Source organism: Onychomys torridus, chromosome 9 (genome assembly GCF_903995425.1).
Source record: "Onychomys torridus chromosome 9, mOncTor1.1, whole genome shotgun sequence".
NCBI classification, from domain to species: domain Eukaryota; kingdom Metazoa; phylum Chordata; class Mammalia; order Rodentia; family Cricetidae; genus Onychomys; species Onychomys torridus.
The window spans coordinates 45,309,615-45,322,519 of NC_050451.1; the positions used below are offsets into that span (position 1 = coordinate 45,309,615).

General features: G+C 47.2%; 1 protein-coding gene across 3 annotated transcripts in view; it reads left to right on the forward strand.

Annotated features, from left to right (window-relative positions):
- Positions 1–4,522: 4,522 nt before the first annotated feature.
- Zmym2 (zinc finger MYM-type containing 2) overlaps positions 4,523–12,905 on the forward strand; it is an 80,885-nt gene continuing 72,502 nt past the window's right edge. The window contains exons 1-2 of one of the 3 annotated variants that reach the window (XM_036198679.1): positions 4,523–4,677; positions 5,779–5,844. The gene's annotated coding sequence lies outside the window, so the exon portion shown is untranslated. The other 2 variants (XM_036198680.1, XM_036198678.1) reach the window with 2 other exon arrangements.

A 12,905-nucleotide genomic window follows, 5' to 3' on the forward strand; every position in this document is an offset into this window, starting at 1 on the left:
CATGTAAAATCAATAAAACTATATTTTAAAAATGAACAGCTAACAGATGGTAGTAGTTCATGGATTTAATCCCAGAACTGGAGAGGCAGAGGCAGGCAGATCTTCATAAGTCTACATAGCCAGTTTCAGGCCAGCCAGGGCCACACAGAGACACCCTGTTATGAAACACCAAAAAAACCAAACCAAACAAAAAACCCACCACCACCACTACCACTAACCAACCAACAAAGCAACTAACCAATCAACCAAGCAACTAACCAACCAACCAACCAACCAACCAAAGAACACAGCAAAAAGGAATTTGTGAGAGCATTCACTATCACACCTTCTCATTCCTAATATGATTATTTCTTCTGTTTTGGGGTCTTAGCTTCTTTAGAGTCATCATTTAGGTAGGGAGACAAGCATCCCCCTGAATTCCTCAAGGGCATGCCTTTCCACTGTGCTATTTCTCATGAAGACTCCAGGGTTCTTGTCCCTCCAGTGCACAGGTGTAGGCTCTGTAGCACTTGAGAGTTTTCGCGTCCTGGAGCCTAGAAAGATGGCTCACTCAGTGAAGCCCCTGCCAGGCAAGCATGAGGAGGTGAGTTCAGGTCTGCAGCACCCATGTAAAAAGGCAGGCATAGTGCAGAGCACCTGCAGCCTTAGTACTGGGGAAGTGGAGACAGGAGGGCCACCGCAGCTCACTGGTGAGCCATTCCAATGGAATTGGTGAGAGACCTTATCTAAAAATAAGGCAGTGCCAGGCATAGTGGCGCATGCTTTCAATCCCAGCACTTGGGAGGCTGAGGCAGGCGGATCTCCATGATGTCCTCCTGTTGTGACTTAGTCCTTACACTCTTGAACTCTCAGTAGCTGTAATTCCTTGTGTAAGACCTGTGTAAGATTTGGCCCATTACTGCTTGTCATATTGGTGGTTAGGGGTTCATAATCGACCCTTTTAGATATACGGGCAGTTAATAGTTGGTTGGGGGAAGGGCTCATGAAACCCTGTCTCATCCCAAGAATATCTAGGCAGTTAACAGCTCCTAGGGGAGGGGTTCACAAGGCACCATGCCTTCCTAAGAATAAGTAGATAGTTAAGAGTTGCTGGGGGAGGGGCTCCAGAGGTGCTGCCCTCCAGGATATAAAGTGCTTCCAGTTGCTGGGAAGACTTTTCTTCAATATAAGTTTTCTTCAAGCATAAGTTGCTTAGGTTCCTGTAAATAGTCACAATTAAACCCATTAATTTACAAAGTTCTACTTGTATGGAGTCATTTCTTTGATTTGCCTTTGGTACTCCACCTGGGGTGAATAAGTATTTGTTCCTCTCCCGAGGAACAGTCTATGTAACATCTAGATCAATCAAAATTCTTCTAACTAGCTTGCTATGGTGGCACTTGCCTTTTAGCTCAGCACCCAGCAGGCTGAGATAGGACAATCTCTGAGAGTTACAGGGGAGCCTGGTCCACTACTGCCTATCAGGCTGGCCAGGCTGCACAGTGGGAGACTGTCTCACAACAAACTGAAACAAAACTCTGGTAAGTCGTTAAGTTTATGGACAAAATAAAATGACAAACCAAGTATTGTATCTAATCTTCCATATATTTTAATGTTTAAATAGTGTGTGTGTGTGTGTGTGTGTGTGTGTGTGTGTGTGTGTGTCTGCACATGGATGTTCATGTAGCTGCACAGATTTGTAATCCTTGAGTTTAGGAGGTATAGGCAAGATCAAGGGTCATCCTCAGCTACAATGTAAGTAGGCCAGACTGGAGTATCTGAGGCATTTGAGTAGGGCTAATTGGCACATGCTTATCCTAGAATTTGGAAGGTAGAGGCAGAAGGACCAGGAATTCAAGGTCTTCCTTAGCTACACATTTGAGTTCTAGGCCATCCTCGAGTGTAAGAACCTGTTTCAACTAACCAATTAAACATTTGACTATTTTTCCAAGAAGGGTCATGCACACCTGCCCTCCACCACGTGGCTTCCAGGGATTGAGCTCAGGTTGTCACCAGAGAATAATGAAGTATAAAACAGCAACAACATCAGGGAATTGATAGCAGTATAAAGCTGCTCCTGTGTGAACAGCTTGTGGAAAACCAATCAATCAGCCAACCACGTAAAAACACTTCTAACCATAAATTCAGTGAGTCAACTTAGAATATATGGTCCTAATGTCTTTATCAGACCCCCTCCCTTAAGGCTGAGGGATGTCTTTGGTAGAGGACAGATTGTAAGAGCCAGAAGTGGTGGATGACTCCAAGAAACAGGAATGGTACACTCATGACCTCTCAGAGAGGCTGGGACAGACAGAACTCATGGGACCTGCAGGGGTTCAGGTTCCAGCACTGGGAGGAGGAATTGGACCCTGGGGTCCCACTTCTAACCAAGAAGCTATTTGCAACTGATTCCTGCTGGCAAGTGGGAGGTCAGTTTTCTCCAAGGGAGTGTCAGTGAGTATATCAACCGCAGGTCAGGGCAGGCCTGATACCCAGGAGTAGTTGGCCAATACAAACGAACTCCATGCTTTTTAAAGTGGACTTTTTGTTTAGTTTTGGCATTATTTACTTGGTTTTTCGAAGACAGGGTTTCTCCGTGTAGCCTTGGCTGGCCTTGAACTTGGAGATATGCCTACCTCTGCTTCCCAAGTGCTGGCGATTAAAGGCATGTGCCACCAGTGCCTGTCACATTTTGGCTTTTTTTTTTTTTTTTGAGAGAAATAACAGAAAGTTGGATTAGGGAGGTGAGGAGGTTCAAGAAGCTGAAGAAGGAAAACATGATGAAAAAGTAACATATGAAAAAATATTAAAGAAAAAAGAATATGGTCCTAGATGGCAGCAGAAAATGGATACTGCCACATTTTTAGAGAATTTTATTGTTCCTCACATTTATTAATTTTTTTTATTGAGCATGACAATGTAAAACTCTATTGTGTAACATGGAATTTCACAAGAATGTTTTAGTGTATTGAAAACATTTTTTTTAAAACGAAATTTCCAGAAAAAATATTCTTTGAAAAGCTGGATCAAATACATGCAGGTCTTTTTTAGTAAAACAGAGGAGTGTATATGGAATTTAGACGCGGATGAAAGCACTTGTGTATAATTTTTATTGAGAATAAATCTCAATTTCTATCAGGTTATACTTTATAAATGGCATCCACTGGAGTTTACACATTAGTCGAGTCCTGAATCGATAATCCACTTCATTAAAAATTTCACGTTCATTATCATTCTGAAGAGCTTTAAAGTGTAACGTCATATGTCTCATTAATAGGCAGTATTGTCAATCTGGAATTTGAGGTCTATTTCACGCATCCATTTGGCTGGGGAGGTAGTCAACAGCATCGGTTGTAATCCCACTAACAACCGCCAGGGCGAGGTGCGTCCCCAAGTCTCTACAGGGAGTCCTGGAAATCCGGCACCACGACATCCGCCGAAGACGTAGGTGTAGACGAGGAACAAAAGACCCTCGTGCCGCCCTCCCGCGGCTCCGCTCCCAACGCGCCCGGCGGGGCTCCCGGGCGAGGGTCGCTGCCCACGGGGCCACGGCGGGCAGGAGGAGCCGAGGGCGCGCGGCGGCCCGAGGCCCCGTCAACGTAGATGTAGGACGGGCGCTGAGCAGGCCCGGGAGCGCGCGCTCTGCCAGGCACCGACGGCCGAGCCCGGACAGCCCGGGTCCCCGGGGCGTGAGCCCGCTAGGGGGCCCGCGGCTTCCGGCGGCAGCACCTGGGCCCCCGCACCGTCGTGGGGCCCCGCCGCAGCCTGGGCGCGCACGGCCTGGGCCGCCGAGGGCATGGCCGCCGGTGGTGGAGCGCGGTCCGGGCTGTTCCGGGCCAAGTTCCCCGGCCCCCCGGGTTCGGTTCTGACGGGCCCCGAGTTCTCCCACCAGATCCCACAAAATGGAGGACGACGTCTCCTCCCGCCGCAGCCATGGCGGAGGTGGGGGACCATTCCCACGGGCGAGGCGAGGTGGAAGCGCCTGCACGGCCGCCGGCACGCCTGTCCCCTGCAGCCGCGGCCGGCCCGCCCCCTCGGCCCGCCGCAGGCACTGCGGGGCTCGCCCGTCTCCCGGGCCTTTGGGCCTGGACAGGGAGGACGCTGGGGCATCGAGGCCGCGTCTCTCCTCGGGGAGAGTCGCGGGGGACCGCGGCGACCGTCTGGAGGCCAAGGCCCGGTGGCCCGCTCCGGGCCCCGCGGGAAGCCTCGACGAAGACCCCCCCCCAGGCCCGAGGCCGAACGGCGACCCGCACTACGGGCCTCGCCACTCGGGTTCTGACCCCGGCGGACCCGGCGAGTGGAGTGGGGGCGGGGCGGGGCGGGGCGGGGGCTCCGAGGGAGGGAGGGCTGGCTAAGCCCAAGGCTGGCGGCAGGGGGAGGGAACAGCAGGCTTGAGGGCGTGGCCCAGGTTTGACGGACAGCCGCCCTGACTCCCTCACCGAGGAGGGTCTTGAAAGAAAGCCGACGGAGCCAATGGACATGCCCGAGGCGTTCGGGACCGCCTTCGCCAGCAGCCAATGAGCGTGCGGAGGGCGGGGCCTCCCCGGGCTCCGCCGCGCCGCCGCCTCCTCTACCTCCTCCTCCTCCTCCTCCCCAGCGCTAAAGCCGGGACTGGACCGAGCGGAGTTGTGCGTGTCGCCGAAGGGGGGTGGGCCGGGGGAGGGGAGGTTCGTTCCGCGGAGCTGCAGCCAGAACCGGGTGAGGCTTATCCCCGCTGTCTTTCCTGTCGAGGGCCGCGGAGAGTGGGGGTGGCTGGGAGCCGCGCAGCCTCGGGAGGAGGAGGAGGAGGCGGAGGCGGGGGCGACTCGGGAGGCGGAGATGGGTGAGGGCAGCCTCGGGAGCCTCCCACCGACCCGGGCTTAGCAGCCCGCGGCGGCCGGTGTCGCCGCTGCTGCGTCGGGGCCTCGGGGTGCGCTGGGGGCCGCGCTCATGTCCCGGGCGTCTTCGCGTGCGGCCCGAGGGCTGAGGGAGCGCGGGCGCGGCCGGGCGGGCTGGGTGAGGCGGACGCCGGGGCGGGGGGCGCGGGGGCCTCGGGGCGCGGGCGGCGGCGGCCGGAGGTCGCGGGGTGTTTTCCTTTCTGTGCTGCGGGCGGGCGGGCGGGCCGGGGAGGGGCCCTTACGGCCCTCCCGCCTGGGGGCCGCACTCCCACCCGGTCTGCCTGGCCGAGACCCCAAGTTTTCGAAGGCGAGGGGCGCCGCCTGAGTCTCGCCGGGTCCTCCTCGTCGCTGGTCTCCTCCCCGGCGCTGTGCTGCGCGGCTCCTGCTCCTCACGTATTGTTTGGCTGGGTCTCTAATGGCGGACGGGGAGGCAGCGCTGCCGGTCGCGGACTGCAGGGGGGGCAAACCTCGGGCCCAGGGCAACTGCTTGGGGCAAATATGGGCAATATCAGCCCAGCGCAGACGTGAACTGTTTCTTACCTGTGCATTGATGCTGAGTTTGACTGGAATGACGGTGGGTGGTAGGATTTGAGAGGGAGTGCAAGTCCCTTGCCGGCGTCGGGGCAATGTTTGCCCTTCCCCCCCCCCCCCCCTTCCCAGGAGCAGGCTTGATGCCCTCTGGTCCCTTCCTCTGCAGAGTGTGGCTTCACGTAGGTTTTGGCCCCAAATAAATCTTTCACTCCACTTGCATAGGAGTGGGCCGTTTTGCGTGGGCTGGGGGTAATAATAGAAGGGCCAGAACCTCCTTGACCTCTTAGTCCCTTTTCTGCCTCCTCCTGGTGAAATAGGTTTGGTGCTCCTACCAGATTGGGTGTTCATCCATTTTTCTTTTCCTTTTTTTTTTTTTTTTCTCTTATACCAGGACCAGAAATTTCGTTCAACCCTATCTGGTGCATCTTTGGCAGAAAGTGAGGAAAACACCCCCATTGTGAGTCCTTTGCATCCACTGTGTTGCTTAATACAGAGGACATCGTCAGGTTATAGGGGTTCAGCTATGGGACTTGGCCCTCCTGGTTGTTTTCAGGGGGAGGAGCCTTCGCTTGGGTGGCAGCTGCTCCCTGGGAGAAGCCCGAGTGATGCCTGGTGAGGCAGCTGGGAGTGGGCGCTGCTGTTTCCACCGCTGCAGACATCTCTTCTGCGGCTGCAATACCAACCTCAGCAACCAGACGACGGGCTTCTGCAGCTGCTCACGTTACCAGGGAGGAGGGGTGCTGTGAAGGAGGGCATATTTCTGGTGCCCTCTAGAGTTGCAAAGTGGGAATTAACGTTATTTTGTTTGAAGTGTACGCAACCATTTTTTGACATTTTTCTTGTCATAATGGTTAATTGATCTAAGGTATTGAAAAACTAGAGGGAGCTGCTTAACTTTTTATGTCTGATCTAAATGACAAATTTTGAACCTTAGGATGGATGTGTTGCTAGATCTTTTCATGTCTTTGGTTAAGAAAGGACAGAATATCTGTTCCTTCAGTACCTGCTGTTTCACCTCACCAAGTAGCTGCTGCTCAGAGCTGTGTAGTCTCTGTTTAGTCTTTTATCTCTGGTGTTGACAAAGCTTCCATTAAGTTACTCTTTTTTTAATTGCTAAAATTTTTTATTGTGTGTGAGTACCTGATGTGTGGGTGCACATGCCACATCAACAGTGTGTAGGTCAGGACAGGTTTTGGAGTTGGTTCTATTCTTCGAGGCTTACTGGGTTCCGTGGAACCAACTCAGGTGGTTAGGCTCAGCCAGTAATTACCTCTATCCACTCAGCCTTCTTGTCACCCTGTCACTTAGTTTGAGACCAGGTTGACCTTGAACTTTTGTTGTATAGACTAGGAGATGATTTTGAACTTGATCCCTCTGTCTCAACTTCCCAAGTGCTAGAATTACCCTCTTGCCAGGTTTATGTGGTGGTGGGAATCAAACCCAACGCTTCCTGCATGCTAGCAAGCACTCTAGCAACTGAGCTACACCCCTAGTCCCCAACATCATTCATGAACCCAGGACTGTTTGTGTTGTAATTTGTAGACTTTCAAAGGTGTGTTATTATATTAGTATTGGTGCTTGTGGTTCTTTTTAATTTTTTTTATGTATATGAGTATTTTGCTTGCATGAAATGTATGTGCACAATACATGTATCTGGTGACCAAGTATATCTGAAGAGAGTATTGGATTCTCTGGGAACTGGAGATGGTTGTAAGCCACTGTGTGAGTGCTGGAAACTGAACTTGGGTCTTCTGCAAGAACAAATGCTTTCTTTGAACCGCTGAGCTATCTCTCCAACCCAATGTTAAACATTAAAGATTTATTTATTTCTTATGCATACAGAAGAGGGTGCCATATCTCATTGCAGATAGTTGTGAGCCACTATGTGGTTGCTGGGAATTGAACTGAGGACCTCTGGAAGAGCAGTCAGTGCTCTTAACCTCTGAGCCATCTTTCCAGCCCCAACATTTTTTAAATGTGTATTAAGTAATTTAATTCACAGAGCTTGGTGGTATAGCTAGCTAGCTAATATTTTTTCCTTTTGAATACTGTTTTCATTCCTAATTTGCAGGAGGAAGTAGGCATAGAAAGATACAGGGTAATATTTAGTAAAGCAAGGTCTGAATTTAAGCAGTGTGATTGATGGAGCCCAACATCAGCAACCATACTGTACTTTAAGGTTCTTAAGACATCTCACGTTTGAAACTGAGTCAGAAATGATCTTTTCCTGCCTGGAAGTAGAAACATAAAAAGTGCTTGAATCCTATTGAATTCTTTCTTTTTAAAAAATAAGAGAATGCCAAGTATTGGTGGCACATGCCTTTAGTCCAAGCACTAAAAAGGCAGAGGCAGGCAGATCTCTGAGTTTGAGGCCAGTATGGTCTACAGAATGGGTTCCAGGATAAGTAGGGCTGTACAGAGAAACCCTGTCTTGGGAAAAAAAAGGGGTGAGGGGGACACACCCATGCTTAACTTGCACTTACTTCTTTATTTAATTAATTTTGACTAGAATTATGGCCCAGGCTGGCCTTGATTTCATTGTAGCACTGGATGTCCTTGGGCTATTCTTTCTTCGTCTGTTTCCTAGTTGGTGATGTTACAGGTATGTGCCACTGTGGCCTGCTTCATTTAGATGTTTTTTTACTACCTCATCAAATCCAATAGAGGTTGTTTGTATCATTATTTTTTGCAGTATATGTCCAGATTAGTGTGAAAATTTTGTAAGACACATTATTATTATTGCTATTACTATTATTTGAGATGAGGTTTTTACTATATAGTTCTGGAACTCACTTTGTAGACCAAGCTGACCCTGAACTCAGATTAACCAAGTGCTGGGATACTGGAATTACAGGTGTTTACCACTATACCTGGCTTGAATATAAACCTCTGAGAGTGAAGCTCTTTTTAGGAACTAAGCCATTCAGATACTACACTACAGGACTTTTCAAGTGGATTGACTTATCTTCCCCCCTTTTTCTTAGTTGTTGTGTTTTTGTTTTGCTTTGTGTGTGTGTGTGTGTGTGTGTGTGTGTGTGTGTGTGTGTGAGAGACAGTCTTGCTATGTAGCTCAGGCTGGCCTAGAACTTGAGCAGTTCTCTTGCCTCAGTCTTAGGTCTAGTATCATAGGTGCGTGCCACCTGACATGGCCTGACTTTGTGTCCCTCATTTGGTGAGTCAGTTCTTTGGTATTCCACAGAAGCTGACATAAAAACATATCCAGCGCCGCCGCGCCCCCCTCCCCCCCTGGAAAAAAAAAAAAAAGAAAAAAGAAAAGAAGGCCTGGGCAGTGGTGGCGAACTCCTTTAATCCCAGCACTTAGGAGGCAGAGTCAGCTGGATCTCTGTGAGTTCAAGGCCGGCCTGTGAGATCCAGGACAGGCTCCAAAACTACACAGAGAAACCTTGTCTCAGAAAAAAAAATCCAAAACAACAATAAAAAAAACCAATTTCAGGGTGGGGATTTAGCTCAGTGGTAGAGTGCTTGCCTGGCAAGCACAAGGCCCTGGGTTTGATCCTCAGCTCAAAAAAATAAACAACAAAAAAACATTTTCAACTTGCATGGATATGAGCTTGTCAGACCATAGATTTGTATAACTGGATTCATTTTGTAGGCTTTTACTCTATTTTGCTAGTTTGAGTTACAGAAGTATACAAACAGTACTGTTGTGACAAAGTGAATCTTTTTTGCCTTTAGTAAGATGCTCTGGTATTATATATTAAATGCTATAACTCTTTGTTGTTAAAAGTTGTGGTATAGTTTTTTTTTTTTTAAGATTTATTTATTTATTATGTACACAGAAGAGGGCGCCAGATCTCATTACAGATGGTTGTGAGCCACCATGTGGATGCTGGGAATTGAACTCAGGACCTCTGGAAGAGCAGTCAGTGCTCTTAACCTCTGAGTCATCTCTCCAGCCCCTATGGTATAGTTTTAATTTTGTCTCTCTCTCTCTCTCTCTCTCTCTCTCTCTCTCTTTTTTTTTTTTTTTTTTTTTGGTTTTTGGAGACAGGGTTTCTCTAGTTTTGGAGCCTGTTCTGGACTCGCTCTGTAGACCAGGCTGGCCTCAAACTCACAGAGATCCGCCTGCCTCTGCCTCCCGAGAGCTGGAATTACAGGCGTGCGCCACCACTGTCTCTTTATGTATTGATATCTGTCCCATTTCATTGATAACATTAACATGTGGTCTATTATGATAAAGGGACTTCTTACAAGAAATATTGGGCATATTCCCTTCTGGGTGTTTTAATAACTATAAGGAAAGGCTCAGTCTGTTACCAAGTCTGAGTGCTGGAATTATGTGAGGGAGCTACCACAGTGGTGGTAACGAGAGAGACAGAGAGACAGAGACAGACAGACAGTGTTTTCTCTTTCTGTAATATCTCTCATTAGGAAACAGATTGCCTGGACTCCATGCTTAGTAAATTTTTATTTTAATTTTAGCTGATTAATTTTCTTCTGTTACTAACAGTATAGAATGAGGATTTTAGAATTGAACCTACTGAAATTCAAAAGCTGTGCTGATCCCAATACATTTAACTCATAAAGTTGCCACTGAGAAAAAAAAAATGCTGTTAGAGAAATGTATAAGTTTGAAGTATGAGGTACAAAGCAATACTTACAGTTCATTATTTTTTGTGTATCACCCAGGAAATTTTGCTTTACATGATTGGAGTTGGAAATTGAAAATTTATATCAGTAGGCCATCTTCCTTTTTTTTTTTTTTTTTTTTTTGCCAATAGTGGGGGATTAACCTAGGGCCTCATTAACCTACGCTAGGCAAGACTCTACCATTCAGCTACAACCTCAGCCTATGTTACCTTAGTTTTAAAACTACTGCCTTCTCTCTCTCTCTCTCTCTCTCTCTCTCTCTCCCTTTACCCTCTCCCCCTCCCCCTCCTTCCTTTGGTTTGTTTGTTTTCAACATGGCAAATAGCAGAGCATCTTTGGTGCTGGCGCTAAATTCGTGGTGGGCTCCATGGTGAAAAAACCTGGTGTGGTGGTGCTGGTGGTGTACACCTTTGATCCCAGCACTCGGGAGGCAGAGGCAGGTGGATGTCTGTGAGTTTTTAGGCCAGACTGGTCTACAGAGTGAGTTCCAGGACAGCCAGCCAGGGCTGTTACACAGGGAAACCCTATCTCAAAAAACCAAAACCAACCAAATAAATAAATAAATAAAAAAAAAAGATAGTTGATCATCGTAAAGGGTGATTACAACACGCCTTTTATTTAGTTTAAAAGCATATCAATTTAAAAATGAAGTTTGAATAATAGGAGTACTTTTGTTAAACTGAAGGATAAAATTCTTGTTAACCATTAAAAATCCAATTTGTGAGGTAGTATAATCATTTGATCACTGTGATTTGTGGTTTATTTATATTACTACTAGTACTATTATTATTATATATATTTTTGAGACAGAGTATCCTAGCTTGCTTCTTTGTTGCAATTAAAAAAACAGGTTAGGGGAGGAAAGGGTTTATTTGTTTTATATTTCTAGGTCATAGTCCATCTTTGAGGGAAGTCAGGTCGGGAACTCAAGCCGGGAACCTGGAAGCAGGAATCATGGGGGAATGCTGCTTGCTGCATTGTTTTCTCCCTTTCTTCCCTTTCTCTTTCTCTGTCTTTTCTTTTTTGACAGAATTTCACTAAATAGCCCGGTCTGACTTGGAACTTCCTATGTAGACCAGGCTGCACTTAAACACATAGAGATCTGCATGCCTCTGCTTTTGCCCCCAGAGTGCAATTAAAGGATATGTTGCTATGCTCTACTCAGATAGTTTTAGACAGCATAGGCCTCCCTGTCCAGAGATGGTGTTACCCAGAGTGGGCTGTACCCTACCATATCAATCATTAGTCAAGACAATTCCTCACAGACATTTGTAGTTGGAATTTTCTTTGGGCTACCAACCCCTAAATTGGCCTTATCTTATGCTTGTCCCACTAGCTCTTATAAAGTTATAAGAGCTTATAATTTAACTTGTTTCTCTTCATCCATGTTTTGCCTCAGGGCTTCTTACCTTTCATTCCGATGTCCTACTTTCCTGCTTTCTCTGTGTCTGTCTGGCCCCCAGCTGGCTGTGCCCCAGCTGGCTGCTTACCAGCCCCACCTATCACTTCTCTGCCTAGCTGTTGGCTGTTCAGCTTTTTACTAGACCAGTCAGGTGCTTTAGGCAGGCAATGTAAAACAGCACCACATCTTCACATAGTGAACAGATGCAGCATAAACACATCTTTACATCGTTAAACTAATACTCCACGGCAGACATGGCACAGCACAGCACAGTCTGATCTGGGCAGCCCTTCAGTTGATATTCCTTAGATACTCTGGGATGTGTCACATTGACAGCTGAAACTAACTAGGGTACTTCATTCCTTTTTGACACACAGACATATCACTTTAAGGCATAGCCTTTCAATTCTTCCCTTGTCTCTAAAATCTTACGTTAGTATCTTTAAATAAAATGTAGTCCAACTTTCAAAGTCCCACAGTCTTTAAAAATTTCCAATACTTGAAGTCTTTTAACTGTAGGCTCTATAAAATCGAAAACAAGTAATATTCTTTGGGGGAGGAACTGGGCATATTTATATTCAGGTGGAAGCAAACTCAATCTATCAGTATAAATCCAAATTCTGAAGCTCAGGGTCTGGCATCTGGGACTCAGTCATCTTCTGGGTTCCAAAGTGTTAGGCGGCTGTGTCATCCACAGCATAGACAACTTGTTTTGTAGGCTCAGGCCATCTCTGCCACACTTGATATTCTTGGGATGTCTTACAGCCATGAATCTCTGGTAACTGAGTTGTCTACTGTATTTATCTCTTTCAGTGAGGCCTCTCCTAGTTTGCCATTAGTCTCTTGACTGCTACAGCATGCCAGGCCTCAGCCACTCTCCATGAGCGCCTCAAATTCGCAACCTTTATGCCTTTAAAACCAGTATCAGGTGGACAGTTCTGACAAGTTGCTTACTTGCTCACAGGCTCATGTTTATCTAGCTTTTTTTCTTGTCCCCCACCCCCAAAAAAAACAAAAACAAAAACAAAAAAACACACAACAAAAAACAGAGTTTCTTTATACAATAGCTCTGGCTGTCCTGGAATTTACTCTGTAGACCAGGCTGGCCTTGAACTCAGAGATCCACCTGCCTCTGCCTTCTGAGTGCTGGGATTAAAGGCGTGCACCACCATGCTGGGTTTATCTAGTTTTCTTAAACAACCCATGTTGTGTGTTATTTTGATGTCATTCTGATGTTCTCAAGACTGCCAATAAAATTTGCTTTGAGTCAGAGGGTGGAGCTAGCTACTAGCTCACCACAATTAACCATAGAGGTTTTGGAGGATTGAGGACCGAAAGACACAGGAAGTAGAAGTAGTAGGATGGGTTTTAGAGAGGGTATCACCTTTTTTGGATCAAGGAGCAAGAGTAAGGTCACTGGTTGCATCTCTGCCACTTTTCATTTAGTTTAGATTCTTACCCTGATATGTGATTCCTCAGTTTTTATTGATAAAGAAGAGATAAAT